This window comes from Lonchura striata, chromosome 9 (genome assembly GCF_046129695.1).
Source record: "Lonchura striata isolate bLonStr1 chromosome 9, bLonStr1.mat, whole genome shotgun sequence".
Taxonomy (NCBI): Eukaryota; Metazoa; Chordata; class Aves; order Passeriformes; family Estrildidae; genus Lonchura; species Lonchura striata.
Genome location: NC_134611.1, coordinates 14,917,193 through 14,942,496, shown reverse-complemented (window position 1 = coordinate 14,942,496; position 25,304 = coordinate 14,917,193). Strand labels below are relative to the sequence as shown.

The 25,304-nt window shown below is 44.3% G+C and overlaps 1 protein-coding gene across 15 annotated transcripts in view; it reads left to right on the top strand.

Moving 5' to 3' along the window:
• The first annotated feature begins 10,522 nt into the window (after positions 1–10,522).
• PTPRF (protein tyrosine phosphatase receptor type F) overlaps positions 10,523–25,304 on the top strand; it is a 375,435-nt gene continuing 360,653 nt past the window's right edge. For 13 of the 15 annotated variants that reach the window (XM_021528150.2, XM_021528106.2, XM_021528141.2 and 10 more), the window contains exon 1: positions 10,745–10,875. The gene's annotated coding sequence lies outside the window, so the exon portion shown is untranslated. Of the gene's footprint in view, positions 10,633–10,744; positions 10,876–20,161; positions 20,181–25,304 lie in introns of those variants that run through there. The other 2 variants (XM_077785383.1, XM_077785384.1) reach the window with 2 other exon arrangements.

Sequence of the window (25,304 nt, the reverse complement as noted above, 5' to 3'; positions counted from 1 at the left end):
GGAAGCATCAATAAGGTGTGAGTGATGAGTTACATGAGGAAACACCCCGAGAAGACCCTGAGGAACATCACCTTCCTCAAGGTGCCTTTCCTCAAGGCCTTCCTTACCTGCCAGGGTCCTGTTCAAACTCCAACCCCTGTTTGCCAAGTTTTGACAATTTGGAAACCTCTGCTAAAATACCTGCACCTGGAGAAAATTCAGTGAGGCACCAAAGTTTCAGCAGCACAACTGCCCCTCAAAAAGAAAGAAAGAAAAAAAAGATGCTCAAATATAAACTTTCATTTGGATTTTTGTATAAGAGGAAGATTGGAAAAATGTTTTTTCCATAAGGAGCATATGCTGCAGTTCCTGGAGCAAGAATCCAGCTCTTATGAGGATTCTGGCTCTCTGCAGCTTTTCAATATTAAAGGGCTCTACAGCAGATGAGAGCAGGATAATAAAAGCTAATAAAGATGAAACTGGACAAATTCAAAGTGGAAATTAAGATACACATTTTTAACCACAATAGAGTAAAACAGCTTCCAAAGGGTTGTAATAGGATGCCTGAAGCCGGAGCCCGTCGAAGGCACGGCAGAGGTGCCAGCAGTTGGAATTGCAGGTGGGATGAAGGGTGGCTTGGAGAGGGCAGTTGGGCTTCGGGAAGCGCTGTGCTGGAGCAGGAGGCTGGAGAGGGATGTGGGATTGTGGAGGACACTATGAGCAGCAGGCTGGAGGTGTAATGCAACCACCTGGAGGGAGGTTTCTGGGGGCAGAGCTGCCAACTTCTGTATCCCTGTGACCACCTCCTATTTCTTTCTCCATCTTCAACTCACATCCCACTCAGCCTCTCCCAAATTCTGTAGCTGTCCCCTTTTCCCCTATAGCCTCCATGCTTATCTTCAAGCAGCTCCCTCTTCCACCTGCTCTCCTCCAGCATGTCAAAGCCTCCAGCTGTGGAGGGGAAGCCTCAGGCTCAGCATCCTGCTGGGAATTTGAGGCAGAGACAGACAGGAAACAGGAGGAGCAGAGGGTGTTTGTTGCCAGGGTTGGGCTGGGGGGATTGCAACTGTTGCTACCGTGAGGGGCTGCCTCCCTGCTCAGGGCTGGAAAAACCAGAGGTTGGAGATGATTCGCTCTCTGGCACGGAGGTTCTCTCTCCTTTTGTCTCTCAGATGCAACATGTAAAGATGAAGTACGTCCCTGATTTACCCCTGTGTGGGCTGTGTGTGCCCCAGTGGCAATGCAAAGCAGCATCCTGAATTTATAGCTGCTCTACACAGCCAGCACAGAACACGGCACCCAAAGCACGCAGAGCCTTCGGTCCTACAGATGGAACTACTGATAGGTATTTTAACCCAAGGAAACCTTTTAAAATTAAAGTAGGCACAAAACAATACCCTTTACATTAAGCTATAATTTTATATATAATTTACAGTGCAGAAGGAAGTGTCAGTTGTCCAACAACAAAAGCATAAAGGAGTCTGGTGTGGAAAGCATCCCTGCCTTCCCTTTGCCACAAGTCCTCAACCCAGCCCTTCCTTGTGCTGCTGCCAGCATAAGCAAGGCTGCATGGGAAAACACATAATTTTTTTCCAGATTAGTTTTAATCCAGAATTGATTTGATTGATACTGCAGTCACTTCTGTTAATGTAATTAAACACGTGGTATCAAGTGGGAATAAGATGACATGGATACTTATCTTGGTGGCAGCACCAGCTTTTTCTGGATTCAGCTGCCCATGAAGGTCAGCTCTTAAAATACTAAGTGTCCCTAGCCACACATGGAGATGCCCCTCATCAGGAAAATGGGGAAGTGCTCATCTCAGTGGCAGCTCTGCTCTGTCCCTAATGCCAGGGATGGCAGCAGTGGGTGGCAAGAAGACATGGAAGAGAATGGGCTCATCTTCCTCCCAGCTGCCTGGAGCAAGCCCACACCCAACCAGAATAGCTGAAGCTGGCTTGTCTCCTCTTCTTTGCAGTTTCATTTTTATTAGTTTCGATTGCTCTAAATCAATCCCTAAGACAGTATATCATGCTACAGTGAGCCACAGGAATGCCCAAGGGAACTTATTCGTACAACGGTTTTTACAGATCATTTTGTATCTTATGTAAGTGGGATTTTGAGTGGCAGTTTTACTTAATGATCACCAAGATTAATTGTTTGAGAATTCAGGATTCCTTACCTACTTCTAAAAAATCACCTGGTTCATTATACCTCTCCTCCTGAACTCAGTTGTTTGTTTTCTTTTTCACTCAGAAATGACTGGAGGATAGGGAGAGCAAAATCTGAGTCCATCATCTAAACCAAATATGATCTGATGATCACATAATTTTCTTTCAGTATCTTTTCCAAAGTGGAGTTCTTACTTAGAAGACTAAACCCACTAACTAAACCCACCTTCTAGAAGTTATCTTCCTGCTAATATCCCATGGAATGAAAAGTAGAAAAAATTATATAAGACCACAATTTTCCTGGGTTTATGGATTTTGGGGGTGTACCTTGAAGAACATCAATGAAGATTTTTGGGAAACAGGACACAGAACTGTTCAGACCAGTCCAGCCCAGATATCCATGTAGCCCCATGCCCTGCTATGAACAGCAGGGGTTAATGCAGGGGAAGGTGTAAAAACTGACAGGACATACATGGACTGCTTTGTTGTCATCATGTTCTAATAGTTAAAAGACTGACTTACACAAAAACAGAAGACAGAATACTTCAGGATGGTTTTAGCCATTAAATACAAGGCCAAATATTCTTCGTATCAGAGGAATGTAGCGCAGAGATAACGTAAAAATTGTGAAAATCTTTAACATGCCAGCAGAATACATTGAAGTCATGAAAGAATGAAGATTGAGGGTGACACCCTCTGCCTCTTGCTCACAGGAAAATCTCACAAACAGAAACTTTACCTAAACAAAACAAAGACTCCAGCACAGCATGTGCAGCCCTCCTTCCTGGGAGAGAATGGGGAGAGAGAACAAATCACCCAAGCCTGACATGAGTCACATCAGTTCATGCATGACTGAAAGGTGCTCAGATACTACAGCCATGAGCCCAGGCCAAGAACCTATTTAAAAAATGAAGGCAAGTGGCATGGTAAAACCCTTAAAAAGGCATGGGACAGAAAAATGTGGGGTAGAGAAATAGAAGTGTGAGTGAGTTCAGCACCTCTGTTTTGGAGTTTGAAGTGGAGGCAGTCTGAGCAAGAAAAGCTTGGACGAAAAGAGATGGCCAGGCCCCAGGGCAGTCACTCAGCTCTGCAAGTGCTCAGCAGGGAGTGCTTTGGGGGTTGTGTGTGTGTATTTGTGTATCTGTGTGTTTGTGTGCAGGAGGGAACAGAGCTGGAAAGAAAAGAAAGACATAGACAAGCCCAGAGAGAATGAAGATCAGTAGATGGGAACAGGCAGGTGAAGTTTGGTTTAGAGGCAGGATGAGGAGGAACCCTTGCAGCTTTCTGCAGGGGCCAGGATACGAGGAAGAGATGGTCAGGAATGCCCAGCCAGCTCACTAATTGCTGAACTCACCTAACCCTTCAGTTTTGGAGAAATGCCATCTCAAGTTGCTTTTAACAGCAAACACAAACACCATTCTAATATCTGCAGAGTAACTATAGGAGTCAACTCTTCCCCACTTCGACAGCATAGCTCCACAGAACAGCATTTTAAAAGATTTTTGCAAATCCTTTATTTCTAAATTTTAAAAAAGTCTCTACCCTGCTTATAGCCTGTTCCTTACCCAGTTTATTGCTCTTATTTAAACTTGCAGAGAGACATTTTCAAAGCTGGGATACATTTTCCACATCCGTTACTCTGAACATCTTAATGGGAACAGTGTTGAGAAATGACACTGGTATTATCACCATTGAAGCAATTGTATGCTAACAGGCTGCACTTTTCTCCTACAATCATGATAGAAAGGTTAGTTAAATTCAAACAAAATATATTCCCTGAAATTCCAACCATCTTTAATAGGAAAAGCTATAACCTCCCTGATGTACAAAACAGCCCTTGCAGCTGATGTCTGAAGCCTGCACCTGTTATTCCAACAGAGGTGACCTCTGAACAAGAAAGCCATTCTATATAAACACTGAGTTAAGTGACTTTCCCCATGTCTCCTCAAATAACACCCAAATATCTTTTCTTGTCAAAATCTTGCACTTGTCCCATAGTATACACAGTAAATCATGACAACCAGTGACTTATTTGAAAGCTGAAGCCCAAAGCAAGAGGTGCTGGTGCTGAAAGAAGTTTAACCAGTCACCAGCCTCTAAAATATTAAGCTATAAAATACAAATCTATTTTTATAAAAACAGTGTTAAATGACCTGTCAAGACAGCTGGTCCCTGCTGTTTGGTTTTTTTTTTTTTCCTTTGGGGTAGCAGAAGAAAATAATTGAAGAGAGTAATTTCAGTTTACCTCTGTAATACAAGACTGTTCTGCAATAGGCTAGCAAAATTCTGAGAAGCTTTAAGTCCTGCTCAAGCTTATGAGATTAAACATCATATATCTCTCATTCTAGCCTCTTCCTGGGTGTGAATCCTGCCCTGTGAGCACTGCGAGGATTAGTCCTGCAGACCAGTGGAGGACTGATTCTTGTACCTACCACTGCTGGTGTTTGTCACAGCACAGTCACATCTTGCAGCACTGTCACCTTCCCTGGCACCGTGACATTCTCGTGCTGTTCCCAGTGACCGGCCCCTGCAGCCCGGTCACTGCCCAGGCTCGCATGCAGAGCTTCGTGCTGAGAGAGCTCACTGCCGGCTGTAGGAGGAATAAGTCCAAGTCAGCTGTGAAATTCTACTCTGCCAAGCTCATGGCTGCCTGTCGCACTCCAGGCTAGATCTGGCGCCTGTAATATTTCAGCTAGGAGATCCCAGCTTTCACAGACACAGCTGGGCAGGACCCAAACCCCTCCTCTGTGCCTTTACTGTAGGAGAATGGAGCACCCAAATGCTTCTCCTTGACTTTTTCACAGACCTCAGCTGTGGAGCTGAGCTATGGTAACCATCCTGTGTCAAAGGGCTCCTTACAGCCTCTTGCCATTCACATACAAAAGGCCGAGGATATCTGATGTGGGAGCAATACTTTATTCTTACCACTTTTTCAGGATTACAGTTCTCAAACACTGAGGTAAGAATATGGGATTCCTCATTTAGTGCATCAGGGAAATTTCAGGTCTGATCTTTCAAGTTAAAAAGAAAACTCTGTATACAGCAATTGTGTCAGCTCCTTTTGGAATATAAATGTCAATCCAATATATTTGTCCTGTTTGCCTGTCATTTGTTGCAGTAGAGTTGTGGTCAGGGTGGTCCTTCTCCCAATTACTTTTGCTGTATCTGTTCTCTGAATTATCTTTTTATTTTAGGTGGCTGCTGTCAGTGGATGCTGCTGAACACAGAACCAAGGGCAGAATTCATCCTGCAGTCAGACCTGAAGTTGATATGGTCAAAGAAAAGCGCCAGCTGGGCACTCCTATAAAATACTAGAAATTGATAGGAGATGGAATTCTCTGAGGAAGCAGGAGCCATTTGGGCAGAATCATTTCTGGCACAGGGGAACAGTATTTTGGGATACTTGCTTTAATGTGAAACATTCGGCATGACTTCACCTGCAACTTGGCTGTGAGATAAAAATTTGAGGTGGATTTTTATGGCAGAAAGAGAGTGTGGAAAAATTTAGTCAGCACAAAAGTTTAACCTTGCTAATAAGGTCTGTATGTCTGCTGCAAGGAGAAGACAATGCTACTCCCTGTCTCAATACTTTAGTCAAACCCCACTCTTGTACACATGAGCTATATTAGTGCCATTATTTGCCTCATACTTTCAACCCAACATGAACTTTCAAAAGATAATTATTTTTTTAAGGTTTCTGAACATAGTCTCCAGTATTTTCTTAACTGCTTCATGGCTTCTTTTAAAATGCTTTCAACATGGTCTGAAAACCGAATATAAAAGTAAGCAGGACTAAAAATTAATAGGAGGGGAAAAAAATTAAAGGATTGGGTTGAAATTACATTTCCAGAAGCTCCTGCTTTCACTGGTGTGAAAGTGAGGAAGGGCGTTCTCAGCCCCCAGACAGATTATCTGGCAAGGCTGAAATCAGACAGAGAGCTTTGATCGACTACCAGGAATCACTGCTCAACAGTAGTTAGGGAAAAACAAAAAAACAAGTCTAAAAGCCCAATCACTCTGCAAACCTGGGCCAGGCTGGTATTTCTGCAGCCACCTGACTTGGAATTCAGTACAAATCTGTCTCTTCCTTCCTAGGTTGCCTTGATCTGAAAGCTTGTGCTTACTGTTTTCTGCCGTGGGCTGCTGTGCTCTGAAAGCTCATGCTTTGCCTTTGCACGGGGCTGTAAAAGCCTGTGGGCACTGACAGGGCTTTCAAAACTGAGTCAACCTGTCCTCTGGCACATGGCAATGGGGCTGGCAGCTGATCTCACCTCTCTGCTGTGCCACTAGCTCCTGTGCAACATTAGCTAAGTCAATTAGCTTCTGCTGGCATCTGTTTTTCACCTCTAAAAGGGGGACAGTAGTAATTTCCTATCTCACAGAAATATTGTGAAGACAAATACATTAGCTTAGGAAGTGCTCAAATACCAGTGTGATAAGTCTCCTCTCCATCTCTTTGGCAGCCTGTATTTGTAGCCTGGAAGCCTGTGGTCTGCCAAACCACGAAGGATTGGAGCTGAAGACCACCAGATCAACTCTTGGACTGGCTGAGCACAGGTATCTTCACAATGAAAGCCAGAAAATCAGCTTCTCAGGGAACCAACAAGAATGGGAAAAAATGGAGGAGAAGCAAACTTTGGCAGTAAACACAGAGGGAAGCAGAGACTATTCCAGCAGCAAAGTCACTGTATTTTGTGCATTATTTGCTATAACTTACATGAACATTATGCATTTTAGTCTTTCCATTGCTATTCATTTAGGGTTACAAAAGAACACCAAGCTGATATTCCTGGGGTATGAACACATGCAGACCATGCTGCAAATACTCATCTGCAGCACTGCTTTTCTGAGTAAGTGGTTACATTTTAGAAGAGTCTTCCACGAGCCAAATGCCATTAGTACTCTGGAATTCAGCCCTTAGCAGGAGATCATTTCAATTTTAGTCTTGGTGACCAGCATCCCCAGGGTCTTCTTCTAGCACATTTTATTCAGTTAAGAGCAGAAAACTTTACCCATTTAATAATGCCAAATTTATATCTATACAGCAGGACCAAATTTTCTAGTGGTTCTTGATTTTGGTTTGTTTGCCTTTTCCTCCAGTGATCTTAGTTTTCTGCTTTGGTGTGAGAAGCAGGAAATAAATGAACTATGAGGATTGTTACTCATATTTATGTGCTTTGTAGGACCTCTAAGGCATGAGTCAAGTGGGGAGTTCCACCGTGCTAAGCCCTATGCAAAGCTACAGTAAGAGAGAGCACATATCCTGACCAGAACTGGTCAGCCAGCTGACCAGAGACAACCAATGCAGAAAGGGAAAGACCCTGGAACGTACTTTCTAGGAAGTTACACGAGGAACTTACAGGCCTTGGCCAGGAAACAGAAGCAAATACCACTTCAGCACTGTGATTGTACTGTTATTACAACACTGACTTTCATTTCTTCAGAAGTATAAGTTATAGGTAGGCAAAATAAGGGGAAGTTGTTAACCGCCTCTTAAAGATTTTTCAACCCAGACAATTTAGTGCTATGGATGAGGAAACATCTGGGCTGTCTCTCTAAGGCTTCAGTTCCTTCCATAAGAGATTAACAGAAATGGGCAACACAGATTGGTTTTTTTTTATTATTTGGAGCAAAACACTATTCTAATAATCCTGTTTTACAAAGGAAATGAAAGAGTCTTGGGGGTAATATTGAAAAAATGGTGGGCAGCCAGAGTCATGGCCATATGGTCCTCAAGCTGTGCTGTCAAGCAGATCTACAGATGGAGATGTATTATCTTACATGAGCACGGAGTTGAGCACTGCACCAGGCACTTGTGAATCAGACCAGTAGACATGACCATACAATTGACAATTACTATAAAATCAGGTGAGAAACAGTCAGAAGCAAGAATACTCCCCCAAAAAAACCCAACAGCTAGAGAGAGGACAAGCTTCTGACAAGCTCTGAAGCTTACAGATTCAATCCAGAACATTTAGCAAGTTTCGCAATATCTGAAACAAGAAGGGAAGTTGTTCTGACAAGTCTTTAAAAAAATCAGCATCCTGGTCTTTTGATTTTATACCAATTTATTATGCTAAAGGCAAACTCCACTGTATCTACACACTAGTTGGCTATCAAGTGGCACACAGGACAAGGGTATGGGTGTGTGCATTTACCCTGAAGAGCTGGATCAAAGGGAACGAAGAGCTACCAGGAGAGTTGACCTCCAAATGGAATACTGCAAATACACACTGAGACTTTGCTTTCCAAAAAGCTTACCACTGAAATGGCTGAACATGTGGGAGCCATGAGAGCTACTGAGATGATATACTTGGGTGGTTTGTGTGAACTTGTCGAGCATTCTCAGGGCTTTAGGACTCTTGTACAGCTCCTTACAGAATACAGCTCTGGTGACAACATGCCACTGTATCATGTAAGATACAAGCCTCTGAATAAGATGTGTTTGCTTTGAGGAGCAATGCCCCGTAACTGTGAAGTCCTCAGAGAGGTAAAGAGGTGTCAAACCAGCCACCCCATATCAAGTGGAGTGCAAACCAGTTTCTAGTGGGCTTACACTATTTATAGCTTCCAGGTTTTATGTCGTGCAAGCATAGAGTGCATGGGGGAGTAACAAAGAGTTTAGGGTGGTAGCTGTATAAGAAAACCCTTTGTTTCATGATTCAGATGATTAATGACTTACGCCCATGGGACAATCATTTACCTGCAAGTCTTGGCTAGAAGCTTCAGGGCATCAAAAGTTTATGAGGCAGCTCTGTGTCAGTCACATGAACCCACATTGGTGAAGGTGTTTAGAAACCTACATCTTTAGGTGTCTAAGGAGATCTTAAAATTTTATCCTGTAGATTGGCCAGACATCTCAGTGTCTCCACTCAAAAAACTCTTAAACATCTGACAACATTAGTAAAGGAAGGACAAGCCACACATCTACCATTTTTCAAGCAAACTTCAATAACCTGTTGCTTATACATAAAATGAGTAGACACGACCCCACTTAAACTTGCCAACATGGCTGCTACGTAAGATGGGGCTCTGGCAGCTCTGTGAATCCCTCCTCTGGAGTAGGGATCTCCCACCTTCTCCATGGTCTTGCGCTCCAGAGCATCCTGAAGCAGATCCAAATTTTAACACAGAGAGCGGAGCCCATGGGCACTTTGGCAGTGCTGTGTGGCACTCAGCCAGCACCACTTAGTCTGAGCGCCGTGGCCTCACTGTGTAATGCACAGAAGGGCTGTTTTGCAGCAATATTTGGATACCGTGTAGGAAGGAAAATATCCCCAGAACCAAAGGCTTTAGATGCCAGATCTTCCTGCTCTGTGGCAGGGGTGCAAAACTGGCTTTAGGTATTCAGTTCAGGGCCAAGGCAAGTGACGAAAGAGGGGCCAGGAATCACATTCAGTAGCGTGAAGTCCAGTGCTCCTAAGAGTGCTTGAGGCAACAATGCCAGCACAGAGGAAGAACCTCTACAAATTATTTGGCTCCTACCAGCAACCTGACTGGAGGAAATGAGATGATAACGGCCAAAGATCTGCAAAGGAACACAATTACCACACACGAGAAGAAATCCTGGACACCATGGAGGGGAAGAAAAAAAAATCAACGTGTCGCGGGAAATGCCTCAGTGACCCCAGCAAGGTGCGCAGAGACTGGCAGCAGAGCGAAACTGCCGAACAGCGCGGTGTTGCCCTCGCTGACGCAACCCCGGCTTTTAGGAAGGGTTGGGCAAGGAGCCAAAGAGCAGCAACACACCCGGCGCAAGGGCCTGCCTGACTTAACCCTTCCGCCGCCTCAAAAGCTCGCAGAAAATACGTCTCAGTTTCTTCATTTCTCAGTTCAGGGCTCTGGACGGCGGAGCAGGAAGCGCTGGACGGAGTAACCGAGCAGCAGCACGCCGGGTGAGCGCACGGGCTGAAACACCGCGAACAGCCGCGCCGCGGCCAAACCATCACAGCCCGCAACAGGTCCCAGCGCGGCGCTGCCCCGCTGCCGCCGAGGAGACCCGCGGGGAGCGACGAGGCTCCGCTCTGCAACCCGTCCCTCGCTGCTCGCTCCTCCCAGGCCACCCTCGCCATCTCGGGTCTGACCCGCTCTGCAACCCAGGGTGAAGAGCGGAGGGACCGGGCGTGGGCAAAGGGCCCGCTCCGAGGCACGGTGGGGCTGTAGCCCCTTCTGCCGGCAGCCGGCCGAGGAGAGCGGCGAGGGCCCCCAGCTGCCAGCCCGGCTCCTTCCGGCGGCGCCTCCGGAGCGCCCGCCCCGGGCCGCGGCCGCGCCCTCGCCCGCCCCGCCGGGCCGCCCCCCGCCCTCCCCGCCCACACCTGGCCGGGGCGGGCCCTGCCCGCCGGCTGCGGGCCGACTCGGCGGGCAAGGCGGGCGGCAGCGCAGCGCAGGCCGCGGTAGAGCGGAGCAGGGTTCGGCCGGCAGCAGCGCCTCGCCTCGCCGCGGGGCCCAGCGCGGCAGCGGGGCCCGGCGCAGCGCAGCTCAGGTGAGCCCGCGGGCGGCAGGTGGCGGCGGCGGGGCGGGCAGGGCTGGGCTGGGCTGGGCTGGCGGCGGGGCGGGCGCGGCGCGCGGCCCCGGCGTGGGCGGGCTGGCGGGGGCGCGCGCGGAGCGCGGTCCCGCGCGGCGGCGGCTGAAGGAGCGAGCGGAGCGGAGCTGCCGGCGGGGCGCGGAGCGGCTTCTTGCGCGGCGCCCGGAGGCAGCATGCGGACGGCGGAGCCCCGGAGCCCCGGTAAGTGGTTCGGCTACGTCGCCTTTCCCTCCTCAGCCCCGTGGCCGGCTCCCGACGCGGCGGGATCGTCTCCCTGGGAGCCGCCAAACTCCGCCGCCTGTTGAGCCCCGCGGATCGCGGCCCCCGAGCGATGGCCCCGCCGCCCGCTTCGGCCCCGCCGCCGCCCCGCTTGCCCCGCGGGGGCCGCCGTGCGGTCCCGGAGCCCCCCTGCCCTCCGCTGGGGCCGCCACGCGGTTTTCCAGCGGCCACCGGCTGCGCCCCGCGGAGCCTCCCCGGGTCGGCGGGGGGCAGCCAGGCACCTGCCGGCGCCGCGATGCCGGGGGTGCGGGGATCGCCGCCGCGGCGTGACCTTCTCGGGCGGGCTGCGGTGCTCGGGGCAGCCCCGGCGGGCGGACTTCTGGCGGCGGGCTCGGGGGAGAGGGGTCGCGCCCCGCGGGGCGTAGCGCCGACCGCGGCGGGGCGTCCCGGGCGGGGTGCCGGTGCCGTGTGCGAGGCGCGGGGCGCTCGGCAGTGGCCCGGAGCGTTTCCCGCGGCTGGCGCCGGCCGTTTCTGCGGTGGGAGGAGGGGGCGAGGGAGGGCGCTGCAGCGGGGGGCGGCAGACCGCGCCTTTCCCCCCCCGGTGGGGTGAGCCGCCGCCTGGGAGAGCGCGGGGCTGCCGAGCGGCGGCGTCTTGGGTGGCGAGAACAAAGGGCCCCCGGCGGGAGCGGGCAGGAGCACGGCCGCCGCTCCCGGGGTGCCAGCTCCCCAGAGCGGGGTGGCGGTGCGGGTGTTCATCCCGGTCTCCCCTCGTTCGCCCTCCCCGAGGAGTGCGGCTACAGCCTCCGCGGGGCCAGCTCCTGCCCCGCAGCCGCCTCCGCAACCTGTTGTGCCGCTGCCTGGCCGGGGTGCCGGTGGGGTGGGCAGTGCTCCCCCGCGGGACACCCGGGGGGGCGGGCGGCTCGCGTGGAGCGGCGCGGGGTGGGCGCAGGCAGCCCGGGGCGAGCGGGAGGCGAAGGCAGTGGGCGGGTGCGTTTGCCTTCGCGGTGGTTTCTGCGCCCAGAAACTGTTAAGAACCAACTTCAAGCAGTTCAAATAGCTGGCGTAAATGAAATTCAATGAAAGAAAGTATTTCTGCGCTGTTAAAGGTCTGTTCCCGCGAACCTCTTGTGTGGGAAAGATGTGGTCTGTTTCCAGGAGACTGACTGGGGCAGCTGTTCTGAAGCGTTTTGGAGTTTCGTGTTTATTTCATATGTAACCAAATGAAGCCGTATTGTCAGTATCAAACACAATATTCTCTTGTCAAGTTTAGAACTGAACTGTAAAAAGTGATTTGGGCTGACGATAACTGGATAACCAAACCTTCAGTTGAATATTTGTTGGTTTAGAGATCCCTGAAGGCAGCCAACTTATGCAGGGACAGTAAGCAAATAGAGTTTCCTTATGCTGCTTCTGTAACCACCTTTGTTCATTTTTCAAGGTAAATGCTAGGGAAAGACAAATTTAATTTAAGATTGCTAAGGTCCTGTGCTGCAAATGACTTATCAACATGTCTGGTTGCTGGGTGATTGTTCCAAGACTGCCAGTTAAGCTTTGAAAGCAGATTTTTAAATAAAGTCCATTGCATTCATTATGATAATGCCGGAAATGCGTGGCTCACAAGGTTGGTTTTATGGAAGGAACAAGTGTACTTTAATCCTGATTTTATTATTTCTTGTGTGGTGGTTTGCTGTGAGACTGAGGACGTAGGAGTAATAGATAGCTCTACTGTGAAGCGCATGATCAGCAATCTGAACTTCGAAAGCAAAGAGTAAAATCTGTGTGGCAAGCAGCAAGTTTGTGATCTGAATGTGTCGTGGGTGACAGTGTTGAATTATTTAAGTTCTCGGTTTCTGCCATTAGCCAACCATCTTAATGTGCAAGTTTCTTAGCCTAAGTAGTTTTTGAAGTAGGATGCAACACGACCGTGTATGTGAAGGGGTTAAAGCAGCTTATGGCGAAAAATTAACGCATAACTTCAGATCAAGAGATGTTTATATTCAGTTTAATTACAAATATTCCCATCAGCCCTTTTCTTTGCACATGGGTGTCCATGAATACATCTTGGCTGCATACTGTTTGGGGCCATTAGCAAAACAGTAGAAGCCACAGACAACCTTTTATTCTCATTCATATTGCCCATGAAAGTGTCAGTTTCTGGAAAATCAAAGTAGAAGCTGTCCTATGTTGTATATTGTTTGTGAGTTGAGAGGTATGCAGGTATTTTTAATTTTGTTTTTTTAAACTAAGTTCTGCTTTTGAATATGTGAGATAATTGTCATTGGCAAAAGCAGAGAAGACAGTCAAAGCTTGTGACTATAAAGAGAAAGATCTAAGCTTGTGAGTAACGGAGAAGAAATGTTTTCCTCTTTGTGTCCACATAATGCAGGGCTGTGGGAAGATATGCCTAATGAAGATGATTATTGCTGTGGCTTTCCATAAATCCACTTGTAATGGAGGCTTTGTACAGTTACTTCTGAATCTGTACATTTAAAAACTGCAAATAGCGATAATGGAGTTGGCTAATAGCAGACTGTCAAGTAAGTGCAATCCTTGTGATAATGTTCAGCCATAGATCTCCATTTAAGCATTACTTTTAAGCAGAAAATGTTTCTTGTAGGTTATAGAATATGCAGTTGGGAGGAAAAAAACCCTGAGTTGTTGCTGCCTGTTGTTGAATCTTAACCAGGTGACTCTAATTGGCCAAAGGGTGTTTTTCTCTCCAGCTTTTTATCAGATAGCAGGAGATGTACAATTCAGTAGATCCATTTGATGTGAATTTAGATAGTGGAAAGGAATACTAATAATAATCAGTTTAAAGAAACTGAAGAAGTTTACCTGGACAGTAAACCCGTGGCTGTGTGCAAATTAAAACAGGGACTTACGCCTATTGAAGAATTGAAAACTTTCCTGTGAAGAGCTGGATGCCACCACATGATAATCTGAGTCTGAGCTGATCTTGTTAGTGGTATTAATCAGGACAAATCTTTCTGTTTCAGTGGTTTTTTAGTGCTTCTTAGAAACCACGGTTGAGAGTTAAATTACTCATGTCTGTTTTGCAGCTTAAAAGGTGAAGGTAAGACAGCAGGGAAAATTTTTAATGTGATAATCTTGCCCTGATACAGAAGGATGTGAAATCATCTATTATTTTCAAGTAAAGCACTTGTAGTCACTACTGGCTGTTTTATATAGTGTTCTGAATGAATGCAGTTTTAACTTACATAGCTAAGATACAGCTTTTGAAGGAAACTGACAGGAGACTTGCTTATGTTTATGTTTGGAGTAATTCATTGAGAAATATTTGTGATGCTCTCCATCATTGCTTACCCTCCTTTAAAAGCAATGCTTTGACTTTCATATTTGATACAGTATGTGAGAGTTCCTTCTGTGGATTTACTTCTGCTCAAAATCTGATCACAAAAGTAAGCGTTGTTTCTACAACTCTTAGTGCAGTGTTCAAACCCAAAATATATGCTTCCTTTCCAGTAAAAACTTGAAATTACATGGAGTGGTAGCAAACTGGAAAGTATTGCAAAACGTATGTAAGAATACTGTTGTACAAACTCTAAAACTGACGAATGACTCACTGCGCCAGTGCTATATCAAATTCTATCTATACACAAGGTTTAAATGACAAGTTTACTTTAGGCAGGGAATATGCAATTTTCTTGTACTCTTTCTTCATCTGATGTCAAGTAAGCTTAATGAAATGGTGCATGTGGGCATACAGGAGGTACCAGTTGTAGAGCTTTAATGAGCAAGGGGAACAAGCACTGCTTGGCTGTATTTGCGAAGGTGATAGATGTAACTAATCTTACAATAAAATGAAGTTTGTGGTACTGATGCTTTTTTTGAGACATATTTCTTTTAATGTACCTCATCATCATTTGTTTACGTGCATTTACTAATGTTGGTTCTATTTTTGTTTTCAATGGGAGAGAGTACTTGACTTTTTAGCAGTATTCATGTTCATCATATTAGTTGAATTTTTTAACTGGCAGTTTGGCAGCATTTTTGCAAGCATAAAATTCGGGTCATTGCCAAAATGCAAGTGTTATAATGGTCAGCATGGGGAAGTGGCCCGTGATTGTAGGTTAAAGAGGAAAAGGTCACTTTTCCACTGCAACAACACAGGTTTTATTCACGCTTTTGACACTGTCATTATAAGAAGCTTCACAGAGGTTTGGAGAGCCCCCTAAAAAGCCAGAACGGGTTAGCAGGCAGTAACATCCTGTGCGTGGGAAGCCTGTGTGAGCCGGGAGAAGGATAAGGAAGAGTGAAGTGTGGGCATCAGGGTGGTATGCTGCTACAGTGTGTGTTGCACGTGTACAGGTGTGTATCACCTGTGGCTGCTGGGGCATCTGATGAAATGTGGGAGGAATCCCAGCCTGCAAAACTAAGAAACCCAGTAACCACTCAATACTAGGAGGAAGAGAAAACCCAGTGCTGATTTAGCCCTAGGTAGAAGACTTCAAGCTATTCACAATCTCTTCTTTTAATTTCTAATTTAGCCATTCTGCCACAAAGCCTGTCCCTTCTGCTCTCTGTTAATCATCGTCTTTCTGGGCAGTGGGAAAGATGCCTTGGTCTTTGCCTTATGTTGATCATGAGAGCTTAGTGACCAGTGCCTGCAAGTGTTGTCTGTAGGAAGGTCGAAGTCTCCTGGACTGTGGAAGGCGGCCAAGGAGGGGAAGCTGGAGCACTTGCTGTTTAATGTCAGTGTGCACACAATGTTTATACACCTGTGCCTTAGCAGAAAAAAAGGGTGAAACAGGTCTAGATACTTCAAGGACTCTATTATCTGAGAACTTGATTCTAAAGATCAGAAATACAGAGATAAGTTAGGGTTTTTGGAGCAGAGGATGGAAGCAATGTTTATAAAAAGCCTGGTTGAGATGAAAATTGACAAAAGTATCTACTAATATCTGGGCACTATACTCAGAGGAAGCTCTGTTTGGATGCTTTAATCAAGTGCAATCCACTGTGTAGCTGAAATAGAGCAATACCATTAATCTCAGAACGAATAGGATGGTCCCATTCTTATTCTTGTCCTTTAGCAGCCTTTGAAGCTTCCAGTTTACAACCTGTCCAAAACACATTTATTTCTTGGCACAAAATTTCAGCTGCAGCTGGCAAGTGGGTAAGTGCTTTCCTCCAGCGTTACTGAGAAAGAGGAATTATTTAGGTTGGCACAAGAAGTTTATAGTTTGGAGTTGTCACATGAAATTGAATGGAGGAAAAACATAAAGGCTGGGAATGTGGCATTGTTCTTTCAAAAGCAGTGCTGGAAATCTGGTCATCATTCGAAACCAAACAAAGCATGCATGTGCTTGACCATGGTGAGGAATTATCTACTATTGGTTTCATAGGCCTCTCTTCCTTTTTTTTTTTTCCTTCCTCCTGCAAGTGCTGTGTTTAACACTGAATTGCATGTGTGTATACAAAGAATAACATCTGTTCTATTTTATGAGATCCACAGAGCAGGGTTGCTTTTTTATCCCTCCTGTGTGTGGATTCTTCTCTCATGTGTCATCCTTGCTGCTGAAGGCAGCCAGGCACTTGAGCTTTGCAATATCTTTTCTCTCTGTAGGAGCAGGAAGTTATTCATGGGATGGTACTTGATTCTTTTGTTAGATTTCCTCACAAAATTAGATCTTATGGTGTTTTTAAAAGTCATAATTTTTCTAGAGAGTTTTATGAGTATGTAAAGAAGTGGGATGATCTGCATCTGTTTTTCTGGAGGAGTTTTAGTAATTGTTGTATCAGTGCGTTAGATTTTCTTCTCCCTAGATGTATTTTGATAGAATGGTTAATGGGGAAGATAAATTAGATCTGAGAAGCTTGAAAAAGGCTAGTCTAGTGTTTAGATTTTAGGCTGTGTATTTAAAAAGATATACATTTTACCTGGCAAATACCAGGCTTCTGATCTTTTGTCTTGAAGAATAAATAGAAGTGGCAAAGGAGCCTTTTGGACACAGCAACTTAAGAACATGTTGAGGTGTTACATGCTTCAAAGATGTGAGGTGGGGGCAAAGGAAAAAAAAGTGGCCTTGTTTTTAGATGGAGTTGTTTCCTTTTTACAAATTACTGTTTTCTTCAAATGCAAAGGAGTTATGTTTGTTTATATCTTAAGTAACATTTGTTTCACCAAATTTGATCAAAGGTTTAGTTGTTGCAGAATCAATAATAATTCTGTTACCTTAAGGAAAAATCTGTAATTTATGAGTGTACTGTCCATTATATTTTAACTACTTGTACTACAAAATTTGCAATATTACACAAATTGACTAGAGGAGGCACACAAAATCCAATAATACATTTATCATGTCAAAGTTCAGTGAAATATGAAACATAATTACCATAAACAAAGAAAATTAGCCTCTTAAACCTATGAACTAGAAGGCGTGGAAATAATTTTGTAATATATATTCTCAGTGGTTTTGTTGAGACTACTTTGGCACCACCAAAATTTCTTTACAGTCTGTGTATGCTAACGCCTGTGTTATGTGGTAAAAAAAAGTACTTACAAACTTGTACTTTACCTCAGGATGAAGCATGTATTTTTGAACATGATTTTTAGATCTAGAATGTCTCCTTCCTATAGCCTTATTTGTGAGTAGCTTCCCATTAATAAAATGCAGATTTGAAGAGTTACACTTGGGGACACAAGTATTTCAGCAGATTTTATGGTGTTACTGCTCCAATTCTGCCTCTTGACACAGAGGTGGGATTATAAACTTTTGCAGGAAAGTTTTTTCTCCTTTAGTATACTTGTGAGATGGGAATCTGGGTAGCAAATCTTGTTGGTTTGTTTTTTTTTTATGGTTTCTACTATGCCTTTGGATCCTGTAAAACTTGACTTTATGCTTTTGGTTACAGTAATGCACTCATTTGAGTAATGTACTCTTTTGACTCAAAAAAAAAAAAGGGCATTTTAGAATTGGCTGTCAATTAGCCTAATTTCCTGGGGTCTGTCCCATTGCAGAGGGCTGATTTTAACACAGATAGTAAGTGCTGGATCCTACTTCAGTCAGTCAGGCCAAGACAGGGAGAGCTTGCAGAAGCCTGTAGCATGGCCATGATTTCAGCAGCTGTTTTCGGGCAGGTGCAAAGTGTAAGCCTCTGTTACTTGCAGCTGGATTTTGGATGAGACCGAAGCGATGTGGACTCTCGTTGCCCCCACACTGGTGCTGTCCTTAGCACGGAGGTGTTTCCATCTCGCTTTGCTTTGCCTTTTTTGCTGCTGATTCCCCTGGCTGGTCGGGTGTTTGGGCAGGGCTGTGGTGGCCAGGGGCACCTCTCACCTGTGCCCAGGAGAAATCCACAGAAGGTGCAGTGTGTGAACCTCCACGATAGAACCCCAGCAGCTCTCTGGGAGCAAGCTGATGCTGCTGGTCACTGTGCTTGGCTCCTGCCATGGCTCTTACCTGAAGCAGCTTCTTTGTAGATGAGATAATAATAAAGTGTGCTGCTACAACTTACCTCCGTGCCAGTCTGTTTCTTACGCCTGTGGAAGAAATAAGGAGCATAATTAATTATAAAAAGGAAGAGTTCTGAAGTGTTGCATGGCAGGCAGCTGTCATGCTCTTCTAGTGATCCCCCATCCTGCTGTCAGGAAGCTGGGCGTCCTTTAGAGCACAGCAGTATTTTGCTGAAGAGTGATCAAAGGCTTCTTCATTGGCCAGAACCATCAAGGTAGATGGGCAGATGTTTGTTTTAAAATGAGTTGCACAGAGTTGCTGGGATCAGCAACTTGACTGCAGTGACGAAAAACATCTTCAGCACACTAGAAACCATGAACTGTGTTTTGTTTGCTTAGATCATTGAATGTTCAGAGCAGGCACCGTGAGTTGCACAGTGTTAAAGAGCACATTACACAGCAGTTACATTGCTGGAAAGCATTTGTAAATGTAAGCTTGAATTACAGACATGTATTTTTTCCCCTATTAAACTTTGAAGAGTTGAGCTTTGAAGACCAGTGAATTTTTGATGCTCTTGAATGTTGTCATTCACAAGGATCTCCTGACCTGTTTTGCCTTTTTTTTTTTTTTTTGTTTGTTTGTTTGTTTTTTGTTTTCTCCTATGTTTTCCTTTGAGCTGATATTTTTGTGTTGGTTTTAGATGCAACAAGAAATGCAGACATTCTGGCTTTGGCATTTGAGTGGTAGGATGTGCTGACGTAATTGTGTAGGTTATAAGAGGAATATAAGCTCTGGAATATTGGCTTTCTCAGTATCTGAAGGAATTTATCAGGCTTTTGGATTTTTGTTGCACAGTGTAATTAAAATGAACACTATAATGCTAATCATTTATGTATTTTTGCCTGTAGGTAAAGTTTTAAATTGGAATTAGCTATACTTCGGTGGAAGTGGATTTTTTTGGTGGTGGTGTTTTTTGTTGTTTGTTTTTTTTAAAATTATTATTATGATGTTGTCTGTTTAGAGTCTAGTGATATTTCAGTGAGCGTATAAAAATATTGCCAGGCAGATTTGTTTATATTTTATTGTATATTGTAGTAACAATGTAATTATTGCTTTTAACAGAACGCCTGACTTGAGTGTTTAATTCTGTCAGGCTCAAGCAGTCGCTGATGAGGTGATAAATGATAGGTTATGTGTAGAAGTGGATTTGCAATTATTTGCTGCTTTTGGAAAAAAAGATGCTTTGTTTCTGTCCAATGACTAATGTAGAAAATCAAAGTGGTGCACCAGCTGTCTTTTTCTAATGACTCTGGTTCAGGATCTTTTTTATACAGAGGAGGGTTTTGACTGAGTTTGTCCCTTGGTTTTTGAAGTTTCTCCTGCTTGTTAATGCAGCATTCTTCTACTCTGGACTTCTCTATGGACGGGCTTTATGGAAAAGCTCCTTTCCCAACCATTCATGCCTGTCTCAGCTCCCTGTCCATCAGGAGGTGGAGAGGCAATGACATTTTTACAGCACGGGCTGATCACTTCCTTTCATTTGTTTTTATTTCATAGAATTCAAACAAGAATAAGTGTTTTGCTTTATTTGTTGATGTCTGATTAGGAATTAGTGGAAGAAACTGAATTGTGGCTGTGATTAACGGTAGTTTTTGTTTCTGGTGTATGAAAGGACTCATTGTCTGAGGCTTTTCCTCCATCGTGCTCTGCCTAATCCTGCTGAAATCACACTAACAACGGCAGCGCTTGAGGCTCCTTGTCTTGTTTTCCTGAGTACTTAATCATACAGCTGGAAAAATTCCTTCTTTCAAGGGATGGTTGCTTCTCGTGCTCAATCTGCCATCCTGCCATAGGGGCCTTGCTGTTAAGGTGGGCATTAGTTTGAGGGGCCTGGGGAGGGGAGGGTCATTAATCTGAAATGTGAAAACTGATCTAATTTGTGCTACATTTGGGTTTTTTATAGATGGGCCTGATGGTTTTGTTAATGCTGTCTATGACTACCTCTTTGCAAGTGTGGCTGAAGGAGGTGAGCTGCCTCATTCCAGCTTTCAGTTCCTCCCACCTTTCTGTTAGATCAACTTTCTATACTTGCTATGTAGTATTTCTGCAGGGAGGAACTTTAAAATTCCTCAGGATATGCTTTCAAAAGAAGTCTAAAAGTTTAAGGTTTGTAGAAATGAAGGCATTTCTAAAATACATATTAAGTACACATAACAGACATGACTGTTGCTCTTTCAGGAAAAACCCAGAAGAAACACAATACCCCATGAACAGCCTTTCTTTGCCTCTCAATCAGGTTGTCATTCCAAGGTCTTAGAGTGATTTAAAAATATAAAAAAACTCCCTTGAGGAATCTATTAAAAATTATTTGGTTCACTGAACATTCAGTGCACGTTCAGTCTTGGAATCCATTACATGCCCGTAGAAAGACTTTAAACAACCTCTTTGACGAAGTTGGTCTGAGTTGTATCCCTTTGGCAGGTGGGTGTGAGGGAATTTCATTGCTTTATTTTCAAAACAGAAGTGTGTGGAATTAATATTGATTTTTATTATAGCTGCTTGCTAGTGCCACTGTATCCAGAGGTCGCATGTCAGCTCTGCTTTTATAGTGACAGCTTTCTCTCTTCCTTTAGTTGAAGTCTGCAGTTGTGGAGCTCTGGAAATAATTGGGAAATGCTGTTTTTTTCTTTTCCCCTTTGAATTCAATTTGTAAAGCTTTATTACTGAAAATTAAATTCTTATCAGGTTGAAATGGTGCATAAATTCTTGTTGAATGGAGACAAATGCTATTAGAAATCAGTGACACTAAGCTATATTTTAATCCTAGGTTTATTTTCATTTCCATTGTCATACACTGAAAATACTTTGCATCTACTTTGTCCGTCCATTTTGGTGTGTTTTTTTTTTTGTTCTGATGAATTTTAATGGTTAAGTGTGGGAGAGATGTGCAAGAGTCCCATTTGCAGTGCAGTTGTGTGCTATGACATGGGTTATATTTCCAGGTAACTAGTGTAGGTGTTGTCAGTTCCCATCAGCATGTGTGCTGAAGAGAGTTGTCATATTATTCAGCAAAACTGCCTTTTTTTTTTTTTTTTTTAAGAACTTTTCCACGTTTTCAGCTCATGATGGAGAGCTCTAGTGTCTCTTTGTTAAGGTTTTATGTGCAGATACTCAGAGTAGCTCACGGCTTGGTAGTTTCCCAGAATCTAAAGTCAGGTAAGGACTTAAAGAAAATACAAATAATGGGCAATCCCTCCGGATATGCAAGTTTATTTGATTAACCCATCTGACCCACAGCACCGGAGAGCAGTTAAATATTTGGACAGTCATCAGTCCTGTTAGTCATGTTCCATTAGGTGATGGCCTCCTCCATTTCGAGGCTGCTCTGTTTTGCTGCTGTTGCCAAGTCTGGTGAGATCCTGAAAGGGAGCCAGTGTGGGGGCACAGCGGGCGCTTTGGGGCTGCTGCTGGACCAGGCTGCCAGGAGGAGCTGGGATGTGTGTCACTGCAACAGCATCATCTGCAGTGGGGAGGGAATCAGGGCCAAGGGAAAAAATTGTTAATTGCCCATTGTCAACACCATAAAGGTTAGCTGGTAGATAAAAGTTACCGACCTAGGCAGAAATAGCAGTGCTGCCCTGAGAAGTGTAAAAGACTTGTCAAAACCTCATCTAATCTCCTGCATTAACCGTATATTGTAATAATGGATAAATGAATTTCCGGCAAGCTGAGATAGTCCAATTTTAATAACTTCTCAAAAAGTCAAAGGGGAGTATTGTGCTGGAAGAGGCATATCACGGTTATCCAAATTTCTTTCCATAGAACTGTTTTTAATTTTATGTGAGTGTATACTAATGGCTTAAAAACTCATTTGTCTCCTTGTCAGCAGCTTGACCGGTATTTTAATACAAAGTACGTGTTATTATCTTGAACTGGTCTTGTTTCTCAATGTATGTAGCAGCCAGCTGGAAAATTGTTTGACTTTTTAACTGCTATGGTTTTGATGCGGTGTCTAATGTAAGAAAGTAAAATTTATTTAAAATCAGTGACGCTTTTAATCATTGTGTTTCCATTTAGCTTCAAGGGGATGGGAGCAGATATTTATACTGAAGCACTCAGTTGTCTTCTTTTTCTAAAGATCTGTGGTAATTCTCTGTATTGGAGCTGGGTAAAATTCCTGTACTTAAATCTGAGGAAAGTAAGTAGGAAACAGCTGCTGCATTTTAACTCGGTGCATTTCTGGATGCATTGCTGAAGGTGTTCTGATAGAAATATGTCTAGTAAATTTTATGGGAGAAAAACCTAGAACAAAAAAACCCCAAACAAACCCTGTTGGGATTCAAATGTGGTTTTAAAAATTATGATAGTGCCTTTTTGTCTGTTCTAGCAAGAAAAGAGTATGATTATAGTGGATTTTCATTATAAAGGTTTTGTGAGTGACTAGATGGGATTCAGCTCTGAATTCCTGACTTTGGAGAGTCCAAATTGTGCATAATTAACTTAAAAGTCAGATTTTTGGAGACTCAAATGTTTCACAGGGAAATTAATGAGAAATGTAGTGTAATGTACTGTTCTTTTCAGTATGGTTTTCTCACCTGAAATTACTGAGTTATAAATATTTTAAATGGAAAATGGTCCTGAAATGAGCTATGAACAAGTATTCTCCTGTATTTTTGGTCTCAAAGTGAAAAATGCTTTGATTAATAGAGCCACTGCATTAGTTTTTGTGGTAGTTTGCTGTGGCACAAATGTAATTTCTAGGTGTGCTTAAAAGATGGAAGTTTGGCAAAGTTTCTGCCCTGTCTTTTCACCTAATTGCTTTATGAGTTTGCATATAATCTTGTTAATTAAATTGTTTTTGCATGTTTGCCGAAGCATCTCGGAACGGGCAAGAAGTGCTCTTTATGGACCAGTGTTCATGGCTTGCTGGCAGCTGTGTGGAGCTGTTGGGTGCTGCTTTTAGAGGGGGGCAGCACCCGCCTGGGGCGGTGCAGTTGTCTGAGCCATCGGAAAGGAAAGCAGGATTGTTTGGCGTGGTGGGAAATAACACACACAGCTCAGTTTTGCAGTGCAGTTTTTGGTGTGCATTGCCAGGAGTAACAAACGTGTTTGCAGAGTGGCTTTCTCTGCTAATGGTCTGGTTTGTGCTCTTGCCTTGGTCAGAGGGGATGGCACCAGGTGTCTGTCACGTTGTCACTGCCTTCTGACACTGCTCAGAAGGATTGGCTCGTTCTAACCAGCTGTGGATAAGTGGAAATGAATGACTTCACAGGAGGCCCAAGGGTAAAGCAAGTATCATTGTGAAGGTAACTCCAGGAGACTGATCCAGGCCCACCACAGGGCTCAGTTTTCTGAGCTCTGGCTGTGACCTTGAATGTGCATGGGTGAACTGTGAGAGCTACTGACAAGTTACAGGAATCCTGGGTGGATGCATGGCCTCTCACTTTGTTTAATAGTGGATTTTTTTTCTTTTTTGTGGAGGGACAGAGAGACGCAGCTGAGAGTTCCCAGCTACAATGCTTTTCAGTCCCTTATTTGAAAGTGTTTTAAACAAGGGACATCAGAAGCTGAGATACAAAGCAACCTTTTGAAGTTAAAAGTGGGTCTGCATGAAAATGAACTGCTTGTCTGTGAAAAGAGTCAAGTGTGAAGGGATAGGATGGTTTCACTAAATGAATTTGATAGTCTGAATAAGTGTGGTGAGGCAGAGGAGAATCTGGAAAGGTCAGGACTGAGCATGTGACTCTAGATGAGGCAGTGGAAAGACATGAAAGGAATTATGTGGAAATGCCTTGGTTTACTTTTTTTTAACTCAGAAGTGATTTATTTATTTTGGTGAAGGTGGTTGTAAAAAGGGAACTTTAGAAGGTTGCTACAGAGAAGCAGGGAATCTGATTCCTTTGGGATCTTGTACCTTTTTCATTCAGCCATTGTGTGGTTTCAAATAACTAGCAGATCAAAGCCTAAAGGAACTTCTTGTTACATGCACAGTCCCATTTGTAGGATTTCTCTGTCCTGCATGCTTACTGCAATTGAGTGCTTTAGCAGCTTATTGTCCCAAGTAGGTTTCTTATTATTGCTGTGTTGTTTTCAGCGATTCATATAACTTGGAGATTTTAACTCAAAGAATTCAACGTTTATTTTCTAGGTTCCTGATATTACTTAAAAGTAAAGTATAAGATACCTGCATTTGATATAGATAAATGTGAAATAATTTGCACTGGTAGCAGGAAACTGTCTGAACTTCTTGTACAAAGTTACGGACTCCAGGTTAACTTCACTGCTCATAGGGTCTTGAGATCCGTGGTACTTGTGTCAAGTCATCAGGTCTGTGCTTAGGAGTGACTAAAGAGAGCATATCAAGTCCTGTGAAATGCTATGAAAAAAATAAAGAATAAGATAGAGAACATTATTATGCCTTGTCTAAGCCTATGGTTTGTCCATGCATTAGATCATATTTCATCTCCCTTTAATATCAAGATATAGGGCAGCTAGAGGAACTGCAGGGAAAAAGGACATGAGTTGTTAGAGACCTGGAATGATTTCCATGTGACAGATGTTCCATGTGACTGGGAAGGTATGCTTGCTGAATGATGTCACAGGCGTCCATGAAATTGCGACTGGCTTGAAGAGAGTTTGGCTATTTTATCTGCTGCATTCAGTGTGTAAGAGCCAAGAAAAAGTCATTCAAACTTTGAAGGAGTTAAGTTTATCATGGAAGGAAGAAGTCATTCTTCATGCACCTAGAACATTCTGCACATTCTTCAGGCAGTAAGCCTGGAGAACTCCTGGAAAGGTCTTCTGGGGACTACCTGTTAGGTAAATGCAAGTCTAAGAAAATCTGTTCCAGTGAAAGGATTGAAGGCCACAGATGTGCTTGGGGGGAAGTGCAGATGTGCTCATCCTGTTCTTGCTCTTCTCCAGTGCTGTGCTTAGAGCGTATGTTGGAGACAGGGTACTGGGCTAACAGGGCTTGTGGTGAGGCACATCTGT